The sequence below is a fragment of the Anopheles arabiensis genome, chromosome X (genome assembly GCF_016920715.1).
Source record: "Anopheles arabiensis isolate DONGOLA chromosome X, AaraD3, whole genome shotgun sequence".
NCBI lineage: Eukaryota > Metazoa > Arthropoda > Insecta > Diptera > Culicidae > Anopheles > Anopheles arabiensis.
In genome coordinates, this window is record NC_053519.1 from 3,643,221 (window position 1) to 3,667,686 (window position 24,466).

The 24,466-nt window shown below is 45.4% G+C and overlaps 1 protein-coding gene across 6 annotated transcripts in view; it reads right to left on the reverse strand.

The window, feature by feature from the left end:
* Positions 1 to 24,466, reverse strand: part of LOC120905944 (alpha-2Db adrenergic receptor) — a 171,268-nt gene that overhangs the window by 120,044 nt on the left and 26,758 nt on the right. The window lies entirely within an intron of this gene.

Genomic DNA, 24,466 nt, shown 5'->3' on the forward strand with positions numbered 1-24,466 from the left:
TGGAATATACTTGGCGCGTGATCTCTATGCTATGCTCATTTTGTTGCTTGGAACCACTCGCACGCACCGCATATCTCCCATGACTGTCGTGATGATCATCGACTGAAAATGCCGCGTCCAAGAGACTGACCAACTCTTGGGTTGCACACAATGTCACCAAGCATGTGATGGTCGCACCGACTGTTTGAGGCTCGCCTCTGATCATTACAGTAGAGCTCGTAACGCTGAGATGATTTTTTTTTCTGCCATAATTTGTCATGACTATGTCAGTGACATTTTACAAAATTAATCACAGCAAAAAAAAAGTCGTGACATAGTGACTGACCATGTCATGAGCATGTATTATTCACACCACTTGTTCTGAGTATCACCTCTGATTATCACAATTGAGTACGTGACGCTGATACGGATTTTGTTTTAGTCAGATTTTTTTATGACATTGATAGTGACATTTTGCAGCACTGGTCAAAACTATTTATATATTGTGACATCAGTGACTATTAGAGGTCAAAACTATTGTTAATTGATTCTAGTACATCATGGAAATAATATAAAATTATTGAAAAAACGCATGGTCAGGGACTGGATACGAAGAAACTCAACATGGAAAAATCTGATGAATGTCCGGAGTTTGAAGCTGTCCTTAATTTGAATCCTAACTGTACCAAACAGAGCAAAAGATTAAAGCATTTTTTATGCATTGCTTTAAACATACTCTTTTTGTATTTGCAGAATCTATTTCTGGCATCACGTTTGTTATTTTGCTTCACTTTCCAGTAGGAAAAACCACAAACACCCTATCTGTGACGCTGTATCCATCAATGAGTTCGACCAGAACGGAACACAATGGGAATTGGAAAGAAAAGAAGCCAAACAGAATCAATCCAAGCTCCAATTGCTGTTGTTACGCATGGCAAACAAAAACCACCGTCGGCACGTCGGCTGCCCCGGCCAAGGGTTTCCCCCAGGGCAGCGTCCTGATGGGGGCCTACGGCTCGGGATGGGTTCGATCTCCCTGAGCGGCCTGAGGCCACAACGGGGCCGTACCCAAAGCCCAAACTATCGCCCCATTTCCACCGGTGCTGATTGTGGTCACCATTTACACAGTGGGCAGAATAAAATCACTCCAATCACAAACTCTCTTTCACACACACACACATACATGTTGGGTAAAATCCGCCGGGTCCTTGGAGTCGCTTGGAGTCTGCTCTCCCCGCTCCCGGTACTCTGCAGCCAGCCCCACTGCTTCATCAATCGGCGTGAAGCCTCCCCCTCCGAACATCTTGCACTTCATTTTGAATGTTGTTTTTCCTTCGCTCGCTCGCTTGCCCGGCAGCCCGGCAGCGTACCCAAGCCACTTCTGGCCGCACCCAGCAACGTGACTGCGTGGTCGAGCAACGGACAAAAGGGAGGGGGGGGGGGATGGCAGCAAAACGAATGTAAAGCTCGGTTAGGCTGGGATTAGCTTTTCACGTAAATTGAAAAACTTTTGCCGTCGACTTTTGGGCTGGGTTTCTGGTTCTGTTGGTGCTGTTGTTGTTGTTGCTCTGCGCTGTTTTGAGTGGATGGTGTGGCCGGGTCGCCATCGGACACTGACCACCCGTAAGCATAAATTAGACTTTGGTCTGGCCGCCCATCGAAGGTCTTTGGTTTTTTTCCGACGAGCGCGCGCGCGCCCCATTTGTGCGTTTTATTTTGCGTATTTGTTGCGTCGCCTCTCTCTCTCTCTCTCTCTCTCTTTCTCTTTCTCTCTCTCTCCCTTTCTCTAAAAGCCGTCTTTGGAAATGAAATCGCTCGGGAACTTTTCATCAATTTTCCACCGGTCGAATATTTTCACTCCACACATACACACATTCTCGCACAAAGCGCGGGTACACGTTTAGAAGGGTGCTGGAGGAGCGGGGGGGGGGGATGTGCTTTTTGTTTCGTTTCGTGACGCCATTTTTGCCGCGGACAGTTTTCGGCGACTTAGCCGGAGGTTTTACCGAGCCTCACCGGGTGGAAAATGTATTCCAGACATCGCGTCGTGTCGTGATCGCGGGGCGCTTAGAGAGAGAGAGAGAGAGGGAAGATGCTGGAGTGTTTTGTTTTTGTTTTCTTCTTCTTCTTTTTGTTGTTGTTGTTATTGAGTGTGGAACCAAATCCGCTGCAGAGGAGCAAATATTATTCCTCTCGGGTGTTGGGTGCCGCTGTTCGCGCACCCCCACATACACCCTTATCGAAGAGTGCCGTTTTCTTTTTCAATCATGCTGATATAAGCACCCCCGGGGGGTTCTCTCGCTCCTGTCTCCGAACCGGTGAACCCACTCGCAACCGGTGCAGTGAACCGTGGAAGTGGCAGCAACCAACAAAAAAAAGCCTTTCCTGTCATCTTCTCTACCTCCTCTTTTTTCGTCATTCTCGGGCAACACTCTTAGCTGGACAATTTTTCTTTTTTGCTCCGAAATGGTTATCTTCGGTCCGTCCGTTGCTGGAAGAAGGATCGAAACCATGGGGGGGGGGAGGGACTGATGCCTGTTTTTGCATTTCAATGTTTCGCTGCGCGTGTATACACCCTCCGGACAAGGGCGCTGCGCGTTTGCTTTTTCCTTTCCGGGAAGAGTGGGTCTCCTTCCCCTTCCTCTTCGTTGTTGGCCATTCGTCCCAGCCCCCACCTCCTCCTTTGAATGATTTAAAATGCAGCCCAAACCCGAACGGAGCAGGGTCCGATCAATAAATCTGGCAAATCGGTAGGTTTTTTTTTTCCTGTTGTTGAAAAGTTCCGTCCATCTCTCTCGCTTTCTTTGTTTCACTCTTTTTCTAGCGCGCTTTTTTACCGACAAGAGTTGAACTGTGGCATCACCGCCCACCAGGGGCCTGGGCAGCAAGGGCAAGGTGTGGAAAGTGTTGGTAAAGAAATATTTACGAAATAAGTGAAGAATAACATGGCATTTGAGCGGATCGGCTATGACACGGACATGAGAGCGTATTTTGTTGTTGTTGTTACGTTTTCTTATGCTTTTTCCTGCTCTTGTTTTTAGGATGATTTTGTTACCCGTTGCAGCGCCTTTGTTGTGTGTTTTTTTTTTCTTTCTTCTGCTCAGCTGTTCAGTGGTTACGTAAAAAAAAACGGCCACATCTGGCCAGGCGAGAGCGATTTGATCATCGGTGCGCAAAGCAGATAAAAATATAATCGCACCATTCGAACCGATTGTTTAAACATTGGCGAGCTATTGCCGATGATAAAGCATTTCGTGACTGGGCGGTGGGTTTCCGATACGAGCAATGACACGCATTCACGACAAGCCAGTTTGGTTTTCGCGAAATAAAAAAAAAACTGGGGATATTACTTTTCATAGTCAGTTCATGTTCGATGAGAAAAACTAATATCTATGCCGGCCAGTGATGTGTCCGGGAAAAGATAGAATTTTCGCAGTAAATCACTTACTCAAAATCCACTTCTAAACGAGTGAGTGAACTCGGCAATGTTTTAACTCACTCTAAGTTAGCTTCTTGTTACCGAAAAGCGCTCAATAGACAATCATGCGAACGAATTCGTTGTGATGATTCCATTCAATTCTTTCCCTGGAAGGACCTTACCCACTCAATCAATCTGATTGAGTATGCACATCAATAGTTGAAACACGTAGTCATTCTTCGCAAAAAATGTGTGTGGTTTTTCTTTTTAAATCAATATCAGCTAATGCTTTTTTTCAAATCAGAATAGATCTGAACAGAACTCTTTGGGATTGCGACCTTCTTTGAAATCATCGTGCTGCACTAGCCTTTCATTTCTTGAATACATGATAAACCAGGGAGTTAGTTTAAAATATTCATATAGATATTGCCCTTCGGATGCAAAAAGATCCAAGAGGGCATTATCCGCATTAACCGCAACAGACAAAATATATACGCAAGCTAAACTGTTCTTATCGCGACACAACTGATTCCTTTCTCAATGCTTTCAACACTATAATATGCATCGAAGGAGTAGTAATGTATGCTGAAGCTTCTATCCATACTAGCGGTTTAAGGTTTGCGCAGTGTGGTCTGGAACGAGTATGTTGAAATTTCTGTGCTCTCTGGAGCGCACCCACTACCTAAATCTGATTCAAGTTATTGTTTGTCCGATTCTGACTACGGCAAAATCAGAATCACTAGTACCACCTGGAGTTAGTGTCATCTGGAGTCAGAGTCGTTCGGAGTCTAAGTCGGAGTTGTCTGGAATCGGAGACATCCGGAGTTGAAGTCGTCCGAAGTTGAAGCCATCCAGAGTTGGCGTCGTCCGGAGTTGAAGTCATCCGGAGTTGAAATCATCCGGAGTTGGAGTCGTCTGGAGTTGAAGTCATTCAAGTTGGAGTCGTCTGGAGTTGAAGTCATCCGGAGTTGAAGTCGTCTGAAGTTGAAGACATTCGAAGTTGAAGCCATCCAGAGTTGAAGTCGTTCGAAGTTGAAGTCATCCTGAGTTAAGGTCATCCGGAGTTGGAGTCGTCTGGAGTTGAAGTCATCCAAGTTGGAGTCGTCTGGAGTCGAAGTCGTACGAAGTAGGAGTCCCCTGGAGTTGGTCAGTGTGAGGTCAGCATTTCATTTCATTTGGTTTAGTTCTCGTCTGTGGCTTTGCGCGTGCAACTTGTAAACAGGTATTTGTCTCTAGAAATATCGCTTCGTGATGGCAGCATTTTGTGACATCATTCTTACTCCGGCCGTCGCCGGCTCCAACATTTACTCCGATTTTGGCTGACTCCTACTCCGGACGGCTCCAGACGACTCTGGACGACTCCAGACAATTTCGGACGGTTCCAGACGATTCCAAACAGCTCCGTTTAGTGCTGTTAGGACCTACCTTCAAAATTCAAAATCACACGTCACTTCCAAACCATTAGCAAACAGATCATAACAGTGAACAATGAACATCAAATACATCAGAACTCGTTTGCACTACTTGCAGTATTACTTTGCAAATGTTCATCTTGCAACAGTACCCCAAAACAAATGAACTCAAGAGTCGCACGTAGCATGTCCATAAAGAGCAGTAAATTATTACTGCAATGAATGCCACCTAATTGCGCCCTGTTCCACATTTAGCCGTGCTCTGACGTGCGCTACACTTTATTTTGCTCCCTTTGGACGGCTCGAGCGCAAGCAAACCGTCTGCAAGAAATAACACTTGTCAATTGAACAAACAAGGATCATGTGCGTACATGGTGCAACCATTTCATCCAACGCGGAAATGCAACTGCCTAAGAGCGGAAAATACTCCAAACCTACTCATTCTGCATGTTCCAAACATATCAGCATTACTATCAGCTGTCGCAGAGCTAATATCTGTACGCAGTTTGCTTTCTGGAAGCAATGGTCATCAATTCTCCGAACCCATACGCAAACCAAACCCCTGATGGAGTGAGTTGGTAGAATTAGGTGAAATCGTTTTCCCGTGTCGCCGTTCCAATCCAATTTCCCATTGGTGTGACGCGAAAGGTATAGGGTTAAAAATAAAATGATACAACACTTGCTGTCTATAGGCGCAAACATGTTGATTTTTGCCTTTCACACGAAGCATCTTAACGAAGCAGTTTGAAGCAGTTCCAGCGATAAAATCAACACTGCCCCTGCTGCTGGTGCGATTTACCATTCCGTGGAAGTTGCCCCGGTACTTTGCCACCGAATTCCCCGAACGATCGACATGTAGCATTTGCTGTTTTTTTTCCCCATCTCCTCTGGATGGTTCAGGTGACAAGGTACAAATTAAAGTACACCCAGCACATCACACCAACTTCATCGTGCACAAGCGGGGTGAGGTGGGAAAACCCAAACCGAAGAAGAAAAACATACCGAAACAGCAACAACTCTCGAATGCCGCAGCACACGCCCAACATTTCCCGGTACGCTCAGCTGGCAAACCGATAACGAGCGGCACTATCGGTTGGGCGCACGATTGATGTGAAGCCAATGCGCCCGAACAGCCCGGACGGCAAACATTAATGGACACAAATTGTGTGTAGATTTTACACAGCCGACTCTTACACACACGCACCCGCACAGACTCACATTAAATCAATCACTGTTCAATGGGCTGGAACCGACATTCGTCGTCGGTTGGGAAAAGATTTTTGCATGATTTTATCATTATTTTTCCCTTTGTGGCCCAAATCAGCCACAGCCGGCTGCTTCCTCTGCTTCTTCCATTTTTTTTTCTTTATTTTCTGCTATCAACTTTTACCTTCCAGAGGCAAGAAGTACAGTGTGGAATGGAAAAAGGGCCACAGGGGTTGCTTGATGAAATGGGTACAATTAGGCTAAGGGAATGGCTTCACACGAATCTTTCATCATGCTTGTTTGGTTAATTTGGCTCGCAGAATTTCCCATTTCAGTTTTCTTTGCATCTTATGATATTGGATTATGGCAGGTCTGAGTAATGGTAGCCGTCATCTTTTTCTCAAAACCAAGCAACCATGCTCTTTGAAGGCTCTTTTATGACTGAAAATAATTAAATGACAAAACAACATAACACATCACTATATAATAATTAGAATAAGTGTAAAAATAGCATAAGAAGTGTACAAATATGTGTTAGAACAGCTAAAAATTGAACATGAAAGAAGCTATAAATTGGTTACAAAGAATGAAAAAAATGAAAATTGGAACTGTTGAATTCATTGCTGTTTGTCAAATTCAAATGCTATAAAAATAGTTTCTCTCAAGGGTAATGGGCAAAATGTCACCAATGACCACCGTTCATGTCGAGGCAGTAAGTCCATCGAACAATCGTTATCGCCATCGTTTTATCTGAAGCTATTTTCCCACCATAAAAAAGTCACCTTTAAAAGTCATAAAAACGAACTGTAAAATCTTTCACCAGCAGCTCCTTTTTGCCTTTTTGTCACACACTGTAAACTAAAGAGTGAAGAAAAAAAAGCCACACACACACACACACACACACACACACACACACACACACACACACAAGGAGAACGAACCATAAGTGGGTGATGAAAATTTGCATTCCTTTTGCTAGCGTCCCATCCCATCCTTTCCCTTCACCTCTTTTCGCACTTTTCCCGCTCTGTGTTTTTTGCCCTCTCTCTCTCTCTCTCTCTCTCTCTAGCAGCGGGAACATCCTTAAACATGTCAGCGTAGAATTTGTCGAACGAGCGATTGATAGCGTGTCAACCATAAATTTGCGTATTTCGTCCCCCGGTTTGCCCTTGTACCTTGCACGCCCCGCGCTTCATCTCCCCCAAACCGTTTTTTGTAAAGATTTTTTTCTTTCCTGTGCGGCGGAAGGTTTGCTGGAGCAATAAGCAAAAAAGTGCAAAAAACGGACACCCCCCGGATGTGAGGAATTGATAAACCGGGCAGCCAGGCGCAGCGATATCGATGATTTGATTAGGCGAGCGCGCACACGTGTGTGTGCTGCCATCGTGCGAACAGCCGCAACCTTTTGCTGTTTGGCGTTCATGCCGCCTGCTGGTTTAATTTTTCCACCACCACCGGCATCGGCTCTAAAATCGAATTGCGCGCGCGAAGTAGCGGGCGAGGTGTGTGTGTGTGTGTGTGTGGAGGCGAAACTCATGGCCCAGGAGTGCGGTTATTTTGGGAAGTTTTTCTGAAGTGGTTTTTTTTTGCCTCCGCGTTCCAAAACTCCACCACGGTGAAACACCAGCGTTTTCCATTACACCCTCTCGCGGGAGGGAAAGGAGGCAGAAAGGGAAGAAAAAGGTTGGTGTTGTTGTTGTTTTTTTTACTTCTATTTCGTGCACTGCTCACTCTCCACAGGTACAATTCGATCCCATTCATGCCCATCGTCATCCATCCGTCCAAGCGCGTGTATGGTGTGGTTTCCCGTCCAAACGACCCCTTCACACACACACACACACACACACACACACACACACACACACACACACACACACACACACACACACACACACACATACAGAGATGCGCACGAGGAACACGCACCGGTGCACATCTGATCACAGCTGGAATGAAATGTGATATCAGATCCCGGGGCGGGAGGGAAAGGTTTTGATGCCGGTGGCAGGTTCAAAGTATCCATCATCGGGCACACACCCGTCCTGCTGTACCGCGGGTGGCTGAAGACGATGCTAATTTTAGAAACTCCTTCCCCCCAAAAAAAAAGAAAAAAAAAAAAGGGAGTAAAAAGAATGAGATCCGTCCGCAGCGCACGCGAAACCCGACAACTCCGGATCGAAGCGCGGTGGTCGATTTGCCTTTCGCAACTACTGCCTTCAAGCAAAGCCAAGTCAGCGTCGAGCGTGTGTTCTACTTTGTTTTTTTTTTTAATGCTCCAAACTAAAACCCTTTTCCGAAGGCCTTTACCCTTCAAACAAATGATTTCCCCGATCAGCGGTCAGCGACGGTGACGATGAAGGATGACACAGTTTGTTTGACGGATATCGGGTGTGTGTGTGTGTGTATGTGTGCATGATTTTTGTTATTTCGTTCTCGCACCACCCCCTGTGCTTGTCACCGTGCGATGCCGCACGCTGTCGATGCAAATGGATGCAAACACTGTTTGACTGTTGGAAGTAAGGGTTGCTTCCCAAGCCCTGAGTGAGGTTTTACACACCATAAACACAGCGTCGCCTACGATTGGCAAACGAGCGTTTTTCTTCGTCAAACGGTTGCCATTCAGCTGGGGCGGGGTAAAATAAACGCTCGAAAAACATTCCGAACTAGTTTTGGAAAAGTCACGAGCAGAGCAGTAAATATGTTTACCGCGTGTTTCGATACATTCCCACGGTATAATTTGTTTGCCTGGTGGCGTGGGTGGCACGGTGTTCTCCTGTTTCAAGGTAAAGCTAGCGTGTAACGGGTAGTAGTAGAAGTAGTCAATTGAATCTTACTTTTTTTTTTTGTTATATTTTTGCAAAGGATCTCTGATGAGTTGAGCAATGAATACAAAATAATAATAAAAACAAAACACCATGCAGCTTGTAATCTAACCGGTCAGAGTGTTTCATGCATTCAATTTTTCTTGTATCTGGTACGCTCTCTGGTACATCTACATTGTGCCCGAAATAAATCTAATAATAAGCTGTAAATTATTAGTCTTTCACCTACCTACCCTGTACTAGCTACGCGGGATTAGCTTCGTATCGCCAACAAAGCGCGTGCTCTATTGCCAGCTAAAGTGCTATCGCTCACATCAACACGGGGCTTTATGTGGGTGTTTGTGTATGTAAGAGTGTACAGGAGCCGTTAAAATTAATTCACACTTCACCTCAGTGTTATTCAACTCGGTTCGAAAAAAAACCCAAACATTTTGCTCCTACATATACAGCGCCTACCGTAACTGTATGGATAGTAGTTTTTTTTCGATTTGCGTAGGATCCGAAAGAGATAAATTTAAACAGTATTTTACAGGATTTCTAACGAAACACTATTTTGGAAATGTTTTACAGAAATCTGTGAAAATTACGATTTTTTAAGTGTGTTTATAAATTTATTAAGGGTTTTATGAGTTTTAGGAGAATTTCGAAGGCACATACCAGAGTAAAAGCATGTGACGTTTTTACTTGTGTGTATTTGTTAAGTCTAACGGTCTGTATATCCCTAGTCCAAGTCATTAAACAATAGGTCACCGTTAGTCGTTGCTAGAATTTGTATTACAGAAGGGCTAGTAAATGATTTTTGAAAAAAAAAAAACAACGTCAATTCTTGGTGTACACATTAAGGTACACATTAATAGAGACTGATTCAGAACCCATATCAATCCTGGGACTGATCCCGAGCGCATTTCAATTCTTGAATTTTGCAGATCTCATATTGATGCTGGAACTCACTTCAATCCCATACAGGTGTTCGAATTAGCATTAAACGACCACTAGCCCTGGAATGGATCCTAACCCATCACCTGTCCTTTTATTGATCTTGACATCATACAGTTCCTGGAATGCTCCTAAAGCCGATCCTGACCCCATACAGATCCTGTAACATGTATCTACCGGCGCTAGAACTGATCCCAAACCTATACTTGTCCTTGCATTGAATAAGATTCCATATAGGTCCTAGAACAGATCCTGCCCCAAATGCAGGACCTGATACTGCTTTCTTTTGATTTTTGGACCAACAGTAGTACTTGAAGCTGTCTCAGTCATGGAATTATCCATTACAGAGGTTTTCTCATTTGCTTTTTTGTTGCATTGAGGGGTCCCGTGGTACTATTGTCAATTCAGACGACTCAAATGCCCATCCTGGGTGTAAGCCTCGCATGCGCTTAAGCAAGAATTGAATATTCTACTTCGAGGTACCTAATAAGTCTAGATAGCCTGTGTAGGCCGGCATGACCCATTAGTCCTAAAAGAAGGATATTTGTTGCAGTGTCTTTTTTGTAGAAATATTGTCGCAACATTCCCCTTATATCCGTACAGAGGCGGTCCTCTAAAGCAGGACACCTATTTTCTTTCTGTAATGCAGTCCTGAACAGCTCCTTAGGTCACTTTTTGAAAAACCTTCCTTGCATGTCGTAGATGACATTCCTAAGGTAGATTTCAGCTAAAAAGTAGGCCCAAGTATATTGAAAAACCTTGAAAAACCACGGTAAAGTGTTAATCTTTTGAACTCTGACTGTAATTAGCAGTGTTCTTCGCATTAAATTTGAAAACACTAACAACAAAGTCGGCGTTTTGGCATGTAAACAAAATGAAAAGCATCCAAGCAACTGCTGGAAAGTAACACTGATCAGCCTTCACTAGAATTTTATTACAGAGATTATCTTAAAATTGCCATGAGAGCCTTATCAATTTAGTGAATAACGGTGCAAAACTGATTCGACCAGTCCAAAACGATTCAAATACCTTATCACCAATAAGAACCCAATTGTTTCCAATTGTTACAGGCAAAGCGAAGGAATCTAATCATAATCTGAAAATTTGTTTCATACCTTTACATTTCGCATGAATCATGCCTTAACTGTTTTAATCTATCGCTGCCGGATGGTCCGCAAATCGACCGAAAAACGACTGTCCATATAGTTATGGAAGGCGGTGTGTAAAGGAAGCCTCCGGTGGAACAGCGGCTTGTACGGTCGACGAGTTTCCGCATTCGCTTAACTCCTCCCCCTCACCCCTTTCGTTGTTCGCTACCCTTTGCAAATGCGAAACCTATACACCAGCAGGGTGGGAGACCATCGAGGCGATGACGTAGTGTGCTGCACTTCCATTACATCCTTTCCCTTTGTTTTTGGTTCACTCGCTACCTCCCCCCTTGCTTTTGATTGCTTTCCGCGAGTGCTTAAATCGATCCAAAAATTGTTTTCCCTCCCCACGCACGCTTCCCATGAGCCGATGACTGACGCCCGCCAGAATGGGCAGCTCCTGTTTTCGAGTGCTCCCTTTTTTTGCCAATAATGAGACAATCAACAATCTCTCACATTCTCTCCCTCTCTCTCTCTCTCTCTCTCTCTTTCTCTCTTTCTCTTTGTCTATCTCTCTTCTGTTTTCTCGGGACTAAACTAGCACCGTTCGAGATTGGTTTGGCCAGCTTCGGCGATAATTGCTGTCAAGTAAAATTTGGCCCCACATTCCGAACAGTGCAAGAGAAAGTGCCGTAACTATTCGCGTTTTTACACTGTGCTATGCGTGTATGTGTGTGTGTGTACAGTGATTTCAGTCCACTTCAAACACGACCTAGCACAGATTCCAGTTGTGGCGGAGATGTAAAACCAACTGATGGAGGAAGCTGCTTTCCTTCGTTCTGTTACCTTCGTTTTGCACCTACACATACACCATACACACACACGTTGACACACACACACACACACACACACTCACAAATAGACGCCAGTCAAGGGTTGGGAAAAGTTTTGCACCACTCTAGCAAATGAGAACGGATTGTGCTCGACACCTGCCGCCCGCTCCACAACCTACCGCGCCACCGATGCCTCCTTCCTTCCCATCCCAATGCCATCCCCCCTTCCCACACACCAACCGCGCAAATCCTAATTACCGCCGTGCCGTTTAAAGGCGCTGTGAAAATTGAATTTAATCACCTGAGCATTTAAAACCACTCGATCATGTATGGAGCACCGTGGTTTCCCGCTGGCGCTCCTTGTACGCTTCTGTTCGTTTCTTTCTTTCGACCCGTTCGGCACTGCCGCCACTGATTTGAACACCCCCGTCCACCCCTCCCTCTCCCCGCTGTTGAATCTGCAATACCGCAATTTTGCCGCTCCCTCGGTGGGGATTAGAATGCAGCAAGCTGCAAGTCATTACTCGCGCTCTGTGAGAAGGGAGGCGATCAGGAGATTTCTCCCGCTAATCGCAGCCGTAGCCGGAGTAAGCGGTTTATGAGGCACAATGGGGCGGCTGGAAAGGGGGAAGCTAAGGCAAAGAAGAAAACGGGCAGCTAGAGCGGCTAGGGCAAAAACTGAACAGTGCCTTCACCGATTCTCTACCACCGCCGAATGGCGTTGGAATGGCTCACGCTGGAATGCGAATGCTGCAAAACCCGTGTAAAGGGGTAATAAATTTTTATTAGAAAATTATGCACCACCACCAGGTGTGTTACGGGGACGGGGAGGGATGCCTTCAGGATGGGTCCGCGGGATGAAAACTAGGGACGTGCGCTATCGTCGGCGAACTGTTCCGGTAGTTTCACGGATTATTTGCTGCTACTTCCACTGTATATATGTGTGTGTGTGTGTCTGTCTGTCACGGCGTCATAGATTTGGAGGTTAGCGTGTCACTCTGGGACGTGCCATGGACGTTTTTCAGGAGATGGAATCATTTTAATCAGTGTTTTCCATCATGTGAGCCGCAAAATAATTGATTTTTAAAGAAAATATTAAAATAATTCCATATCCCGGACAATTACCTGAGTCAATCGGAAACAAAAGTGTCAAACATACCTAGTCCAAACGAAAGAAAAGTTTCGTCGAATATTATTTTCGTTTACCAATACTGTCACATTGCTATTTTACAGGGTTTTCCAGGAGTTCCCATAGCTGTGGGACACTTTATTGACTCCTTCTTATGTGAAATGAACCTAATGTAATGGGAATTGGACCCTATAGCACACTTGTTGGACAAATCCAATAGGAATTTCCAAGAAGTCTGTCCAAAAAGGATCCCATAGAGTCAAATTCCCATCATGTGAAGTTCACTTCACGTAGGAAAGAGTCAAGGAAGTGTCCTACGACTATAAGAACTCCTGGCAAACCCTGTAATGGTATTGTCTTTCAAAACAAACGTTAATCTGAACTACACTATACTACAAGCATTACAAAACTGTCGACAAAACTGTTTTTTTGCATAACGAGTAAGGCAGTTGAACGGATCAAACTCGTTATGCGGAGGAAAATGGACCTCATTTTGTTATTGCCACGCTTATTACTGTCATCTATGATAAATATTTATTGCTTAATGTAAATACTTGCGATATGTTTGGTAGAAATTAACTATTTTAAAAGAAAACCGTAACATATAGCACTTTCCGCAACCCTGACTTTCTCCGTTTGAGTCGCGGTACTGCAAATGTTGGACAAAATCCTTCCATTCAGTCAGAAATGTCAAACAAGAGACAAAACAAGACGTCAAACATGAATCATCATAAAACAAAATCAGCCTTTTTTGACAGTTTTTTCTCTAACTTCATCTGTTCTAAGCTGTCCCACCGTGGCTAAAGTGTACGTTCGTGTAGCTGGCGAAGTGGAACGATCACACGCACCAGCCGCCGAATTTTAGGCCGTTATAAGTTTTTCGCCATTGTGGCTGAACCGCTCTACTATACAAATGTACGCACGAGAAAGAGGGAGGGACAGAGTGATGCTAGATGGTAGAGGTGCCATTTTTATCAGCTTCACCCATGTACTGGCCGGCTGGCGAAGGTGTTTCGGCGTGTTTGCTTGCCAAACCGGGAGCCGTTAGGAGGTTAGCTAGAAGACTCGGGCCGCCACACATTCGCCCGGTTTCGTTCGGCGCGCGAACGCCATCGCGGTGCGTACGGCCGCCAACCGAACGGTCCACCAGCAAACGGGCAATATTATCCCAGCCCCAAGCACGAGACTTCCGGACGATGTGCTTGATCTGACTCAGGTCTAAGCAGGATCTCACTCAACACTCAAAGCCTTCCTTTCCTCCATTTTCTTTCTCTCGCTCTCTCTGCATCCCTCTGCTGCGGTTCCAAAATTCAACGTTTAGCACCGAACTTCCGAGCCAGCATTACGTATTCGTCCCGCATTGCTGGATGATGATGGAATTTACTCACCACGAATCGATCGTAAAAAAATCCGCTCTCTGTCCACGGTTTTTTCTCTCCTTCTTCTTTCTTTAGCTTGCCTGTTTCGTCTTCCGTCCAGCAAGAAGTTCGGTTTGGGCTCTTTTTTTTTAAGCTGTTGTTGCTGCCTGCCTGTTCTTCCATCCGCTTCCGAACCCCGCGACAGCGATGTTTGATGTTTTCTCTTTGGCAGGTGAATGGATAAGGAGCTCGCCAGCAGCGCAAATGGGTGAAGGTATACGCCGGTTTACCGCAGACCACGGACGGTGGTGGTGATGGTGATGGTAGTAGCAGCAGTAGTAGCAGCATAACCTGCGCCTAGCATTCCACCGGAGGACGCAAACCGTACCAGGCATGGTCTGGACGGACGGCAACGGCACACGAAAGTATGGAATTGAGAATTTATTGATTTTACACTCGATCCTTGAGCGTGCCGGGAAAGGTTAAGAGTGAACCGGCTGAAAAGATCCTGACGAGATAACCACCTCCCACCCTTGCTCTCTCTCTCGCTCTCTGTCTCTCTCGCTCTTTCACACACACACACAAACACGCTCTTTTTTGCTGTGTGCCTACGGTGCTGAATACGTATACGGAGGGTTGAAGAACAAAACTGGAAATTGACGTGGTCGATTGATGCGGCCGGTTCGACGTGTGCGGTATGTTTGAAGGCAGAAACGCTTCCTTACTTCCTCCAACTCCAGCTCCAGTGCAGTGGCTAGCGAACGTAAACGCTGTTAGCGCGAGATCCCAACCCCACGGTTCGGCAACTCTTTAAACCACGCTCCAAAACCATTTGTTCCACGCAAACTCAGCGTGCGAACCGGGCGGGCACGGGCTTTAAGTGCACCGCAGGTGACGTCAAGCACCCTCCAGCCAAAACCCCACAAAGCTGGCACGTTCCTTCAGTTTTTTGCTGCTGTTGTTGTTTTGTTCTTCTTTGCCGTCCGTTGCTTGTTTGGTTTGCTGCAACTTACACGGGAAGGTATTGCACCAGGTGTCGACCGTTTGATTGTTCGCCGTCGGGTCGAGCGAGTGAGCGAGCGCGCGCTTGGCGTTACTTATTAACGCCACACACTAAATTGAAGAGCCCGACAGGGGGATGAGCGGAGAAGGGGCGAAGGGGCGACGGTATTTACGCTTGCCGTCGGCTGCTTCAAAGGCGGGCAGGCCTCGAGTGGGCTGCTACTTGGGAACGGATGACAATACGGAATGTGACATTATTGCAGGATGATATTAAGTGTCCGTGCGTCTAAAAGGTGGCCAGGTCCGCGTTTGTGTGTGTGTGTGTGCGTGTGCCGAGCCGAGATAATGTAGCGCTCGAGACACGCGCACAGCGCACCATTCACCAGCCCTAATGGGCAGGCATGGTGTACTTTAGCCTCCCGCTGTCCCTGTCGCTGTCTGGGGCTCGGGTAGGTGCCAATTTGGACCCGTCCGGCTGACGCTGCTGCACGGTGTTTTTCATGCCGAGACGATGGACGGGCTGTGCGACGGCCACAGAATGGCGCCTCGCTCGAACAGCTCGCTCCGTTTGTGAGTAAGTACGGGCACAGCCAGAATCCGCGCACAAGGGAAGAAACTATGCTTCGCCAGTGTATGCACAAACATTGCAGGTGCTGGACGGAAAACAGTCCGGCAAGCCCATGCAACTATGCTACCTGCGTGGCAAAGGGACATCGTTTGTTTTATACCTCAAAAACATAGTGAAACAAGTGTTGAGCGAAAGTGTTATTCAAGATTAATTTTGCGTTTGACTTATTTTACACACAGGTTGAAGAATATCTTTTTTGTATCCTCTTCTTAGATAAAGAAGAGAGTGTCTATTGACCTTAATGTTGGGCCAAGACTACATAGTAAAATAAATATTCACGTATCAAGACCCACTTCAAGACGTAACAGTTTCGTGCAAGTGGAGCGTCTTAATAATATGTACGTATCAAATGAACCATAGCACGCTGTTTCAATATACTACTTGAATTTTGAGTTTAATTGGTCACCTAATAGTCTCCATGAGGTCCTTCAATTTTCGATTGCATGAGCGTCTACTAGCATTATAAATAAAAATAAACAAATTATTAAATAAATAAAATAAATAAATTAAGATTATCAAGATGATCCAAACCAGCTTCAAACGGAAACCGATTACGAATCTTTTTGGGCTTTTTTTATTGGGCGTATAGATGCACCACAACAAAGCGTGATCGTGTGGTGGCCGGTCAACAAAACGGACGATGTGCAGGTTGAGGATTTGTGGCAGATTCTTCAACCTGATCATCATTAACGTGCACAGTCCGCGCAGAAACACGATGTAAAGATCATCATCGGATGACCTTAATGTTCAGGTCGGACGGGTGGAGACATATGAAGAAACAATAGGAAGCGTTAGCGCCACCAGCTGACAAACAATAAAGGCCTCAGGCTCATACATTTTGCCTCCTCCAAGCAAATGCACATATGTAGCACCTTCTTTCAGCATGCAGCATGCGCTTCAGCTACACCTGGAGATCACCTGATGATGTTATAAGAAGCTCAAAGTCACAAATCGACCACGTTTTGAATGACGGAAGGCACTTTTCGGATATTATCAACGTTAAAAACCAACGGAGTCATGTGACCCTAAGGACCAACCTGGAGTGCCTGAAAGGAAGCGCTTCCAGTCGTCAATAACATTGTCGCAATGTTCCTCGCAGACATCGGGCGTATGCTGTAACGAGCACGGCAGCCGAGCCTAAGATTGGTCGCTTACCACGTAGAGAGCAAAAGAAAGACGAAGAATGCAGACGAGCATGCTACGGCATGAAACCCGCTAGAACATCGAGAAGTATAGACGACTGAGGAAACAGCAAACCCTGCTCTTCCTGGCCAAGAAGTGTCGTTTTGTAGAGTCAAACGACCCAGTTGTATGTTTCAGCCATCACAGCCCTAAATACCGCCTATAAGATCATGTCTTAGATCATATTCTGCAGGCTGGCGTCTCTTGCTACACTTTTCGTCGGTAGTTATCAAGCTGGGTTAGTTTGTAGAACCAAATCCACGAGTGCAAATCCAGAAGTGTCGTGAGTGCCAGATCCCTATGCACCACCTGTTTATTTACTTCAAGGCGGCCTACGTCACCATAGACCGGAATGAGCTATGGAACCACTTTTCTGGGAAGTTCGAAGCGCAGAACTATACAACAACATCCGTAGCACGATCTCTTATTGGACTCTCCAATTTTTTGGCTTCATGATCGACAAAATAACAGCCTGGAGACACAAACCAACTGGAAAGAAGTATATTAGTTGACAGCACCTTGACTATCTTGACTAGAGGAAACTTGCTCTCTTGGGACGGTTGTTACTTTGGATAAAAATATTAATAGAGAAATCCGGAGATGCATTGTACAGGGAAGTTGTGCATACTATGGTCTTCACCGACTGCTGAGATCCTGAGATCCTGAGATCCTGAGACTCATGCCCCACCAAGTAGGTGTTCGACAAGCGATTCCCAGTATCGGCATGAGGCGCACGGGAGCACAGCGAGATTTTGAAGATCGACTGTCTACATGAATGGGAGACTGCAGCCAGGGACCTAGCATCCTGGAGAATGATTATTGACGTTGGGTCCTGCCACGACGAAGTGCTCCATCGTGATCACCAACAAGAGAAATTGAGACACCAATGTGAGTGAGCAGATGCTTCAAAGAGTGAGTCGGGACGCAGAACGGGTGAGTTAAATTCTCAACACTAGAGAGTAATTGAGTTGAGGTTCGTCTCGGAAAAGTCGCAAATCAGTTATCCTCTTACCGTCATGCAGTGTAGATAGACTGAAGTGCAATAAAAGAGTGAGTCAGTTGAATTTAGTCGACACGTGAAGTGCATGAGCATGATCTATCTAGAGTAGAGCCTGCTTCAATAGAGTTAGAGCGAAAAGCTCAAAGTTCTCAGAAAAGAGTATTTGCCGGAACAAAGACACGCTGGTTCAAAATACTGAGATCAACGACATGATGGAGATTCTATCGAGGTTCGGACATCAGAGTACGAAGAATAGAAGCTTGAAGAGATATAGCAGATTTTTTTTGTTATTCAGTAGCAACGGCTTCGGTCGTATTGCTTTGAGATACAGCAGATGTTGTGGTGAAACAGTAAAAAAGTAATTGGGTTTTTAGCTATCATCGGCGGGTCCCCTGAGATGCACCCTCAAATGTGGAATTCCAAGAATCTAGTTATTGGGAGAAAACAGAGAAGAAAAGACTATACCCAGTGATAGAACAAGCGCACAATACGGCATCGGGTGTACTCTTGCAGGAATTGAAAATTGAAAAATCCCCCGGCAAACCGGCACGAAACATTGTAAACGGGCTGTGTGTCTGCAGTGGCGTTCAGCCTACATTTCGCAACGGCGTGTGTTGGGAAAAAGAGGCAAAAAGCACTCTCACCCGCATACGCACAGCATCGCTGTGCCTACCGAAGCCGATTGTTTTCTATCGCTCAAAACAATAGTTTTCTCCCGGCCTGCCTCGGTGCGCGCTCGGTGGCCTATCGGCCCTGACTTGGGTCTAGTTTCTCTCGCCTTCGAAGCATTTATCGCAAGCTTCTTATAGCTGCCGCCCACCCCAGCCGAGCCGGCAGAAAGTTAGTATGTCAATTTAAGTTATTTGCCGCCTGCCCATCGCTGCTCCCTGGCTTACCCCTTGCTTTCTTTTGTTTCGTGCGCTGTGCCGTGCTGTCTTCGGTGCAATCCTTTCCGCTTTTTTTCGTGTTGTAGTGCCGTGGCGCCTGTCTTACCCTCATCTTTTCGAGTCAATGTCAGCAAGAACTCTTTTCTTTAACACCATCTAGCTTCGCCTCCCCCTTCCCCACCATCCTGTTCGCCCTATTTTCGCATGCCTGCGCTTGCATCGCATAAATATTCATCTTTTTACAGCATTAATAAAATCAAAACAAGGAAAATGCAAATTCTTCCTTTCTTCACACGCTTGTGTGTTTGTGTGCGTGTGTACGGCTGTAGCTTTGTGCGTGTGCGTTTTGTGCGAGTGCGTTCTTTGTAGCTTTCTTTCCCATCCTTCCTCTTCATACTCATCCCATCTTATCGCACTCCATCTCTCTCTCTCTTCCCTTGACGCTCTTCATTCCGCTCAAAACGCCTGCCGCGGACGCTGGCATTGCTGACAACACGCGGGCCACACTTTATCATTTGGACCAATCGCAAGGCAAAATGGCGCGAGCGGTAGGTCCCCAGAGCTTTGGGTGTGAAAGAAACAGCAACTAAAACCAGACAAGGAATGCTTTTTTTACCCACAACCTGTCGGTGCAAAGTGTGCTTTTATTTTATGTAGCCGGCTTCCGTTTTCCATCCAGCCCATTCCGTTCAGTTTGTATCCTGCAAGCTCTTCAAAGTGTGTGTACGAGTAAGTAAGACCAAGGGAAAGAGAGTGAGGTGCGATAAAAAAACGCACACACACACACACTAAAAGTACGATTTTCCACGCGGCTGGCGATTGAGTGCGGCAGCACTGCATGGCTTCTAGACTTTCCTTTTTTTGTTTTGGTCTCACGAAGCACTATCCTAAGCTCATCGCTTCCATTTCAGGAAATGGATTTGAGTTTTCACTTATTCTTTACTCTGTTATGCTCCTAACTTTTCCCCCTTTGCGTTCATTGTGCTCATGCATACTTCAATGCACAGCTGACATATGCAAGGAAAGGAGACACAAAACATCCCTGTTTAAAGTATGCATTACCTCAACGTGCTGATCGGTAACCAGTGATTTGTTTCTAACGGCATGTGCCATTTCATTTTTCAAAAGTACCGGGCGTCTCCTCCGTACGCTAGGAGTTAATGAAAGGATCAAAAATAAATAAATTAAGAGTAAAAAATCATTATTTCTTTACTCACACTACAATACAAAATTTAAAAACGATATCCAACAAAAATAATTCTACTTTACCGAGAGAACATGTAGTGTTGTTACTCTTCATAGAACATAATCCTACAAAAAAAAGCTAAAAATGTAATTTTACACAGTTGTAATCATTTGAAGCAGCCAGATTTTTTCATTTATTCAAAGTAGTCATGTAGATTAGATTGATTTTTTATATGCGGCTTGTTGGAATTAAATATTAAAAAATAAACAAAATTGGCACAGAAAAAAAAATTTTAATTTCAAATCCTATTTTTGTTAATTAATAACATGTCATTCCATCAAACTGTACCCTCTGCACACTTTTCTTAATTTTACTACTAGCTATACCGTCCCTGCAGTCGAGTGCAAGCCACACATGAAGAAATAACATTAAATTATAAAGCGGCAAGCGGGCGCCTGGTCGTTCACTGCGAAATAGTGCCAAGTGCGAAATAGCAAGTCCAGCTCAACTCCATTATGTCCAGCTGTAGGAGCAATCGTATAAATTTGCTCTCTTTTTTTCCTCTTTGTGAAAAAAAACCTATGAAAAGCGGATTTCTCGATCGGTACGACGCGAGCAGCACTGATTCCTTCAACGCTTTCCTCTGTCTTTGTGCAGTTTTCCAGCTTGAATAGCGATGGTGGATGAAGGGAGGCGGAGGGGGAGAAGCCACTTGTGTCATCCTTGTCAGCAGTGCCCAATGTTGCTGCACGCCAACATTGGATATGACAGTCAAAATTGAATTAAATTGACGTGAGCAAATAATATCGGTCCCCTTCCCAGGAGCGTTTCCCTGTTTTCTTATCCGTCCCTCGCCCCTCGCTCCCTTTGGTTCTCATTTTCCAACTGATCAGGTTTCACAATCCTTTCCATCACATATCTACATATTATTATATGCTCGGTTTTTTTGCTGTTGTTGCTTCCACCCAGCGCCTTTTGCGTTGCCATGTTTTCCTCCTCGGCAAGGGGCTTTCTTTCCCAGCCAGTTTTTGGCTAAGCTCAGACAGTTGAATCACGAGCTACGATGATGGGAATGATGGTGACAGCGGCACAGCGGAGATAGAAAGAAAGATTTCTCCCCCTCCTGAAACGTATCACCTTGGTCTGTTTGTTGATCTGCCCCATGGAAGGCGCTGTTTTCGCGTTCGAACAAACGAACAAAAACCGACACACACACGCTCTAGAGGTGTCCTTGGGAAACACCGGAAGTAGTAGAGTGTATTGCTGTATGAGCGCCCTCTTCTAGGCACACACGCGCGCATTCACACACGGTTACACGATTGGCAAAGTTGGCAAACAACAGGCGACGAACATTTGCACAAGCCGAGCATCAGCAGGGGCTTAGCCCTGGGATGACAACAATCTGGGCCGGCCCGCGCCGAAGGAAAGCGCCGCCGGTCTGCCAGGGCGGAAGGTGTACCATCGAGCCGGAAGATATGTGCGTGTGCGTGTGCGTCCGCCGGGATCAGCAGGATTTATTCGAGGCGTCGAGTGGAACGAAAACCGAACTTTTTGGCCTCGGTTTTGTGTGCCCGGGGTGGTGCTCGGCAAAGGGCAGCAAGGGGATGACTAATATCAGCAGATTAGGACATTGTGTTGAGTTGGCGCTGCTGCACACGTGGCGTGCGTGTGGCTGGTTGAATGTGTGTGTGTGTGTGTGTGTGTACTTTATTGTTTCACGGGAACGACCAAATAGCGAGCGCCAGGGCAAACCATTCCCTTTGGTGAGCTCATCATTTCAACACCGTTTCCGCCCGTGCCGAAATAATGGAAAGCGCTACGGGAATAGTGCTAGCGGTGACAGACTCAACAAGAGGTAAGATGTGTGTTTCTTTCTGCGCCGGTTCTTCTGCTGAACAAAAGGGCCCCTTGCTTACCGTACGGCTGAGTACAACATCTCTTCCCGCCCCAGAAGACACTCGTGTGACAAACACAGTGCGCGGGCGGTTAAGGGATATTGAATTTCCCCCCGAAAAAAAAAAAAAAAAACAGAAGCAGCGCCGCGCCCCGCCTGGCAGATAAATTTACCTACGCAACGGAATGTAATGCGCACCGCCCCTTGGCAGGGGCGGCATTTGCCGGCGGGTTTTTCCCGTTGAATGATTTCTCGAAACAATTCAAGCCCGCCCCGGCGGGAGCCGGATATTAGCTTCCACGGGACCGAGCACCTATCACCTGGCCAGCGTGCCACCAGCCCGGGTGTCGATGGGGTTTCGCAAAACATCGGAAGGTGTGCGTTAGTTTGCGCTTTCCGCGTGCTCCGCTCCGTGTTTCTGGCTCCGTGTTGCCTGTTTGCTTGTTTGCTTTAGCCAAGCGGGCGCGTCCTACGGTGCTACGCCCTGAGCCGGTCTTCCGCAACGCCCTGCACGGGTAGCGCGAGTCACAGACGAACTACAGCGAACAGTGAAAGATATACACAATCTACGGCGGATGTGGCAGCTATTCTCCATCTTTCCTCGACTTATTCGCTCCTCTCTCTCACACACACTAGAATTTGATGCAGTATGGGAACGTGTATGCGTGGGGCGGTGGTTTATGGGTGCTAAAGATAAGCTACAGGCTGGTGCAATAATTTTTGTTAGCCACGCGCAGACCACATTAAGTGTGAAGATCTCCACAACCACGTCTGTGTTTGCTAGTGAACCAACAAAAAAAAACTATCACTTGGTGGGAAGTTCCAGTAGAAACGGCAAAAAGTCATTCTAAACATGGCATCAGGAGCAGGTGTCTTTGCCGGCTGGGAAATATAAAGTCATCCCAACAAGTTTGAAAAATCATAAAATGCTACTATGACCATATAGTAGTATATAGTATATCTTTCACTGTTCGCTGTAGTTCGTCTGTCATAAATGTAAAACTATGACAATTTGGAAGTTGGAAAAGTGTCTTGACAGAACTGTAATACGGTAATACGGCAGAAAAATGCAAACCTCTTTCTACTGTTCGAATCTCAGAACATTTTCCCATCCACAGTCATTCCCAAGAATTCATGAAAATAAACAAAGCAAACAAACAATGTTTCAAAAAAAATTCCGTACAGCAAATATATGGACTCAGGAATTATGGACTTTGTAAAAAAATGGTTCAGGAAAGAAGTGCAGGAGATTCTTTTGATAATAAAAGATGCTTTTGCGAACACACGCCGCGATTTTAGCGATTCGAGATCTTATATTAAACAATGATCTTCGTAGGAGGAGGAGGAGGAGGGAATCGGATCCAAAACATTTACGGAACACGGGACGGGTAAAAGATTTTTGGAAAATGAGGAGCTAAGATGGACATACGATTGAAGAATACTCATTTACGAGTAAAACCAAACTGCAATAAAGTAATTTTAGGCAATGTGGATCCAAAAAGTCCGTTGCGGTTCGACATAAAATGGCAAGAACAACGTAGGTCTTACTGGTTACTACGTCCAGATGATTTAAGAACGACACCCGTTCATCGAGTATAATGCCAATATCTTTGACGGAATAAGATCGTATCAGTTGTACATCTGTGATAACATATGAGTAGAATACAGGGTAGGTCGAGCAGCTGAAGGATATAATGGAACAGATAGGAAGACATAACAAAAGATCATTAGATACATACGGTGCGATGGTAAGAGAAGATTTAAAAGCCTTGGAAGACATCACACCCCGATAAAGAGGAGATGGAGTTACATGTGCTTAAGTCATCCGCATACATCAGGAATGAATCATCGGAGTGGATATCTTAAAAATACGGTATGAGCAATAAGGGACTAATTGTTCTGCCTGGTTGGACACACATCAGGAAGAAAAGATGATATCCAAGTTATCAAAGAGTATCTTAACCCAGGTTTTGTTAGTTTGGCAACGATACAAACGGATCGCTTTACTTTTGGAAGAATGTTCTCTAGGGATATGGTCTAATAGAAAGTTGCCACGGGAAATTTCAGACACACTTTTTAGACGCCTTCATTTTTAAGTTCAGCTATAAGTTTTCGAATTTCAACTGGACTTTTTAGGGGCACTGAGGACACTTAAAATACAGGATTTGAGGTTTATAAGGCAGAACTTAAGGCCTTCTTGTGTCACTTTTGACACGTTGGACATTTGACCCAACTAACAAAGGATCATTGTACCCAATGAACGTTTGATACGATACTCACGGTACGGACAATTGTTTTGCGCAGATTTTGTGAATGTTGGTGGTTCTTTTGTAAAATCAGTTTTAGTCAAAATATTGGATAAGCTTAATGTCATAAAAAGCAACTTCTTACACGAGGACCAATTTCAGTGGGGTATAAAAAAGTGTGTGGGATGTAACCGTCAAACTGGCCCACTGGATAGTGCTTGAAATCTATGCTTTCCCCCTTTTTTATCTTCCAAAATCTG